The following is a 7,774-nucleotide window of genomic DNA, read 5'->3' on the forward strand; positions in this document are numbered from 1 at the left end:
ACAAGATATGACATGATCATGCTTCTGTCATTTGATCTCTGCCTGCCTGCTTCAATGTTATGTCATGTATGTGCTTCAATGTGGCCTCTGCAATGTGGCCTCTGCATTTTTATTCTTTTTTTGTCAATTTTCACTGTTCTATTGCTTGACCTTTTTTTATGTCTTTGTAATTTGTGTTTGCTTTTTTGTCTCAATTTTGTGTTATCTTGTTTGTATGTCTAAGCTCTTGCTTACATCTGTTTTACTTGTAATGTATTTATTGATGTATGCCTATTAACAACTGGCTGGGGACTACAGCTGGAAATTAGCCGTAGAGGCTAAAGCTGCTCTTTTATTGAAAGAGGTTGTCCACATTATTATAAACCAATAAACTAAACTAAACTAAACTAAATATCTCACCCAGCACAGCCAGAAGAGGACTGGTCACCCCTCTGAGCCTGGGTCCTCTCTAGGTTTCTTCCTACAATTCGGCCTTCTTAGGGAGTTTTTCCTAGCCATTGAAATCCAACACTACTGTTGTTTGCTCCTTGGGGTTTAAGGCCGGGTGTCTCTGTTAAGCACTTTGTGACAACTGCTGTTGTAAAAAGGGCATTTTAAATACATTTGATTGATTGAGCATATTGTTTTTATATATACTTTTTTTTTATGTTTGGAACATAGCTCTACACTACTGACAATTTGTTGGTGAAGCTAGTGTCGCTGGAAGAGCCTATCAGCAGCTAAACACCACCCACTTGCATTGATTGACACATCCCTTGTGATCATGAAATACGCTTTGAAACACAGCATTAAATGTTGAAAAAAGTAATGGCATTAAATGTTGAAATATGGCATTAAATGTTAAAATATGCCATTAAATAGGCCATGATGAAAATAAAAAGCTTAGGAAATACTGTCACGTTGTATAGTTGGAGACGGAAGCAGGCGCAGAAGGTTGAGGTGTCTACCCTTTTTATTTAACAAAGAACACCAAACGGAGTACCGGGCACTACAAAAATACTCAAGGGCTCAGGCGCGCACAAACATAACCGGCACACAAGCACAATGACCAACACTGACAGGGAGAAAATGGCAGAACTAAATAGACAAACGAGAACAGAAACAGGTGGGGGGCTAAACACAGGTGAAAGGAATATACCAATCAACTGAAACAAGAACAGGAAAGACCATACAAGGACAAGACAAGGACAGACAGAAAACACGAAGTGGAACGGTCCCTTCAGGCAGGGACCGTTACAAATACCATGTATTATTATGAAATATCATACCACTTTTCTAAATATGGGCCTAAAGATTTCCTTTTAATGTGCCACTTAAAATAATATATTTACTTAATTAATTATTTACATATTTTCCTTTTGTTCTCCATAATTTGGAATCCCCTCCTACTTTAACTGCTCTATTTTCCAATATCTGAATTGATGAACAAGGAGCGAAAACGGCCAATTTTAACAGAAAACGGATAACGACCTGTGAAATTGTAATCCAGTATTCTGTTTAAGGTACTGTAATGGTTGGCCACGGGGCACACGGACCCACAGGGCACACGGACCCACAGGGCACACGGACCCACAGGGCACACGGACCCACAGGGCACACGGACCCACAGGGCACACGGACCCACAGGGCACACGGACCCACAGGGCACATGGACCATGGATGCCCCCACGAAAGCCTTGGTGTGCTTGCCCTTTTGGAAAATATAGATAACTACAGAACAAATGAAGTCCACCTCAAAAACATAATAGAAGATGATAGAAGATGCAGAAGGTATGTTGGTTTATCATTGTATAGAAAATGTTTTGACCGCTTTTTATCGGCCATCCGTAACCGCTAGCCTAAACTATAACCTGAACGAGTGAGTGCTCTTCAGAATAATGTAATGTTAATTATAAAAGTAATTTTCCTATATAATTTATAATACTAGTATGCTAAATGGGATACTTATAACATCAGTTTAAATAAATGTGCTTAAGATTTCAATGAAGATAAATCTCCACTCATCCCAGAAACTTTGTCTAAGCAGAGCTGCTCAAGTTAATAGAAGAAACGATACAGTGATAGTAGATAGGACTGTAATTTTTAAATACCTGATATTCTTTAGTTGAATACTGGTTTTCTCTGAACAGTCATGGCCAACCACCAGTCCCTGTGACAAAGAAGGTGTTCATGTTCCTGTGGTACTTTGGACAACCAGAACAGCTTTAGGGAGATGTCAGACAAATTTGACAAGTTGCAGTCATTAGCAAACAGGATCATCCAAGAACTGCTCAACATCCTTTGAACAATGGGACCAACCCTAATCTCCTGGCCAAATGGTGACAGTGATGTCATCAGTGAAACTGATCCCACATCAGGATATACAGAAGCCACCCATAAGAGAAGTGGGCTACATGAACGGAAAGTCCTTCTACTCAGTCCTCCTTTGGGGGATTGTAGACGAGAGAAGGTGATTCATTGACATTTTTGTTGGACCACCAGGCAGGGTTCATGATGCCATGATGTTGAGGGCCTCCAACTTCTTCACAACATGGCAGTAGAAGATGGGCGAGTACAGACTGCTGGGAGACAGTGTCTACATTGGCCTTCCCATTTTTCATAACTCTTACGCTTGACAATGAGGCTCTTGCTGAAGTAGACTAGCTGCAGAACTCCAAGATCAGCCGTGGGAGGGTGGTTGTTGAACAAGCCTTCGGAAGGATGAAGTGCAAGTGGAGGCGTCTTCACGATCTGCAGAACATGTGGATTGATGCTGCGGTGATGATCGTAATGGCAGCCTGTTTTCTACACAACATGTGCATTGGTGCTTCAGAGATATGTCAGGAAGATGATAATGAGTAGACTATCTTTAAACTAATGAAGTGGATAAATCGGCTGATAATTTTGTCAATTAATTGATTGCTACCATTGTTTGTACATTCTGAGTGTACCAGCAAAGAAGTATTTTCCTCAGTTAACTGTCTCACGTTTTACTCACTGTGTTTGTGATTAAAAAAAAGACTTAGGTAAAAACAATAATTCATTAAGTTTATATGAATTATTGTTATATAAAAACTGCACACATTATAATATATATATATAAAACTGCACACATTATAATATAACTATTACAGAATTACTAATACCAAAAATATAACCATAAAAAGTATAACTACATACAAAAATATAGCAGATAAAAAGTGTAGCTATATACAAAACCCATTCCAAAAAGTTGGGACACTGTACAATTGTGAATAAAAACAGAATGCAATGATGTGGAAGTTTCAAATGTCAATATTTTATTCAGAACACAACATAGATGACATATCAAATGTTTAAACTGAGAAAATGTATCACTTTAAGAGAAAAATAAGTTGATTTAAAATTTCATGGCATCAACACAAACAAGGCCATGTTCACCACTGTGTGGCATCCCCTCTACTTCTTATAACAGACTGCAAACGTCAGGGGACTGAGGAGACAAGTTGCTCAAGTTTATGAATAGGAATGTTGTCCCATTCTTGTCTAATACAGGCTTCTAGTTGCTCAACTGTCTTAGGTCTTCTTTGTCGCACCTTCCTCTTTATGATGCCCGGATCCTTCTTCTATGCAGCCATAACATTGTAATTGATGCAGTATGTGGTCTGGCATTGTCATGTTGGAAAATGCAAGGTCTTCCCTGAAAGAGACGACATCTGGATGTTATATGTTGTTCTAGAACTTGGATATAACTGTCAGCATTGATGGTGCCTTTCCAGATGTGTAGGCTGCCCATGCCACACGCACTCATGCAACCCCATACCATCAGAGATGCAGGCTTCTGAACTGAGCGCTGATGACAACTTGGGTTGTCCTTGTCCTCTTTAGTCTGGATGACATGGCGTCCCAGTTTTCCAAAATTAACTTCACATTTTGATTTGTCTGACCACAGAACCCAGAGAAAACGCCTGCGCTTCTGGATCCTGTTCAGATACGGCTTCTTTTTTGACCTATAGAGTTTTTGGAATCGGGTTTGTACAAAATATATTTATGGAAGATAGAAGATGCAGAATGTGTTTGTTAAAATAAAAAAATACATTAAGACTTAATTTGTCTCACAGCTTGTCCAAAAACCATTCACATGCATATAGAATATTTTTTATTAGTGAATATTTATAATAATATATTTCTGTATGAGTCAATATGTGTTTAATTTCCATTGAGTTACATTGTGACCAATGGTATGGGCGGAGTAAAATGCCAGCAACAATTGCAAATACACAGTGCCCCTTCATTTTTCAACATATTTTGAATCTACAGACGCTCCTGAACATTTCCTACAATACATTCACTGCAGCGTATAGAATAGGGCAATTAGTACATGTACAGTCTGTTATAGTATTTTTCATTGGGGCCTAAAGAGGGTGTGGAAAATAATGTGTTGCTAGATGTCACACCATTCCCTATGATTACACAGGTTTGTCTTACTCTACACACTCCTGACCATTTCCTACATTGCTTTCTCAGTGGAATATTCAATAGTTTATGAGCTATGAGGCAATATGTATTCCATATTCAGGCATTGGCACAGTCTGAATTTTGCCCTTGTAACATGTTTTAAATACCCACTTTTTGTTGAAATTACTCTTAAATATGATAAAATATGAATTTTTGTCAATGTTTTGAGAGGTACATTTTCTTAAATAATTCATATATTCAATTAAGGTCAGTTTTGAAGTAATACGTTGGCCTCTTTTATTTTGAAATTTCCAAAATGTTTGTGACCCGGAAGTGTTTTTTTTAAATGTTGCTCACAAAAATAACGTACATTGTCTGACACGAACTACTTGCTTATTTTATTTCATTTAGCAGACTGTTGTACTCATGCAGATCCTCTTTTCTGAGCGATTGTTGTGGGAAATCAGTTTGTAGAGCCACATCTCCACAATGCTCTTTTAAATCAACTGTGCAAAACAGAAGCTGCCACAGAAGAGAATATGGTAACAATACTACTGGGCAGGAGATGCGTCATGCTTGCAACATTAGAGATTCCGTTGCAACAATAAAACGTCCGGTTTTCGGATTTTGCCTTCAAAATAAACGTCAGCGATAATATGCGATATTAATAATATTAAATGAATATGTTTTGCCACTTTGCTTAGTGTATATTGTAAAAATGTGTTGAGAGGAATTGTTCAGGAGACTTTATAACGTGGTTATATGCACAAAAAAATCAAGGGGCACTGCGTATTTACAATTGTTGCTGGCATTTTACTCTGCCCATACCATTGGCCACAATGCAAATGACTGTTTATGAAATATACATTGCCCTATACAAGAAAAAACGATTCTATATAACACAGTGAATGCATTGTAGAAAATGTTCAGGAGAGTGTATAGAGTCATTATATGCAAAAAAAAATTAAGGGGCACTGTGTATTTGCAATTGTTACTGGCATGTTACTCCGCCCATACCATTGGCTACAATGTAACTCAATGGATATGAAATACATATTGACTCATACAGAAAAAACTATTTTGAATAGCCATCAAATGTTCTAGTATGTCATAGTTGGAAACTGGTTATGATGTGATTTTGTGGTAAAAAATATTTTGTTTATCTAAAAAGTATAAAATGCTAAACAGTCTTTTGGGCTCACCTACAATTATAAAGGTGGTACAGCAGGCAAATAACCAGTTAATGTAAGTAATTGACAACTACTTTAGATTGTTGGCTGAATTGGTCCACTATTCCTTTGAACAAAAGGATTAATGGAACTAAATTGATGGCTATTCAGCAATTTGGAATGTGGCCAATGGTAAGGGCGGATTAAAATGCCAGCAACAATTGCAAATACATAGTGTCCCTTGATTTATTTGCATTGAATTACTCTATCCACTCTCCTGAACATTTCCTACAATACATTCACTGCAGCATATAGAATATGTTTTTCTGTATAGGGCAATATGTACATTATGTATTATAGTATTTTGCATTGGGGCCTAAAGAGGGTGTGGAAAATAATGTGTTGCTAGATGTAGCACACCATTCCCCATGATTAGACAGGTTCGTCTTACTCTACACACTCCTGACCATTTACTAACATGCTTTCTCTGTGGAATATTCAATAGTTTATGAGCTATGAGGCAATATGTATTCCATATTCAGTCATTGGCATTGTCTGAATTTTGCACTTGGAACATGTTTTAAAAACCACTGAAATTACTCTTAAATATGAATTGTTGTCAATTTTTTCAGAGGTAAATTTTCTTAAACAATAAATACATTCAATTTATATCAGTTTTGAAGTAATTCGTTGGCCTCCTTTATCTCTAATCTAGTCTGTGTAAAAGAACATTGGAACGGACATAAAATGTACTGAATAGATCGTTAACTGTATTACCTTATATACACTGAACAAAATTATAAACGCCACACTTTTGTTTTTGCCTCCATTTATCATGAGCTCAACTCAAAGATCTAAGACTTTCTCTATGTACACAAAAGGCCTATTTCACTCAAATATTGTTCACAAATCTGTCTAAATCTGTGTTAGTGAGCACTTCTCCTTTGCCAAGATAATCCATCCACCTCACAGGTGTGGCATATCAAGATGCTGATTAGACAGCATGATTATTGCACAGGTGTGCCTTAGGCTGGCCACAATAAAAGGCCACTCTAAAATGTGCCGTTCCATCACACAGCACAATGCCACAGATGTCGCAAGTTTTGAGGGAGCGTGCAATTGGCATCCTGACTGAAGGAATGTCCACCAGAACTTTCACCCGTGAATTTAATGTTAATTTCTCTACCATTAGCCGTCTCCAAAGGCATTTCTGAGAATTTGCCAGTACATCCAACCGGCCTCACACCTGCAGACAATGTGTAACCTCACCAGCCCAGGAGCTCCACATCCAGCATCTTCACCTCCAAGATCATCTGAGACCAGCCACCCGGACAGCTGCTGCAACAATCGGTTTGCATAACCAAAGAATTTCTGCACAAACTGTCAGAAACCGTCTCAGGGAAGCTCATCTGTATGCTCGTCGTCCTCATCGGGGTCTCAACCTGACTGCAGTTCGTCGTCGTAACCGACTTGAGTGGGCAAATGCTCCCATTCGATGGTGTCTGGCACTTTGAAGAGGTGTTCTCTTCACGGATTAATCCCGGTTTTCACTGTACAGGGCAAATGGCAAACAACATGTATGGCATCGTTTGGGTGAGCGGTTTGCTGATGTCAACGTTGTGGATCGAGTGGCCCATGGTGGCGGCGGGGTTATGGTATAGGTAGGCGTGTGTTATGGACAACGAACACAGGTGCATTTTATTGATGGCATTTTGAATGCACAGAGATACTGTGACAAGATCTTGAGGCCCATTGTTGTGCCATTCATCCACGACCATCACCTCATGTTGCAGCATGATAATTCATGGCCCCATGTTGCAAGGATCTGTACACAATTCCTGGAAGCTGAAAACATCCCAGTTCTTGCATGGCCAGCATACTCACCAGACATGTCACCCATGAGCATGTTTGGGATGTTCTGGATCGGCAGCGTGTTCCAGGTCCTGCCAATATACAGCAACTTCGCACAGATATTGAAAAGTAGTGGACCAACATTCCACAGGTCACCATCAACAACCTGATCAACTCTTTGCGAAGGAGATGTGTTGCACTGCGTGAGGCAAATGGTGGTCACACCAAATACTGACTGGTTTTCGGACTCCCCTAATACGATGAAACTGCACATTTTAGAGTGGCCGTTTATTGTGGCCAGCCTAAGGCACACCTGTGCAATAATCATGCTGTCTAAT

Source organism: Esox lucius, chromosome 17, assembly GCF_011004845.1.
Source record: "Esox lucius isolate fEsoLuc1 chromosome 17, fEsoLuc1.pri, whole genome shotgun sequence".
Taxonomy (NCBI): domain Eukaryota; kingdom Metazoa; phylum Chordata; class Actinopteri; order Esociformes; family Esocidae; genus Esox; species Esox lucius.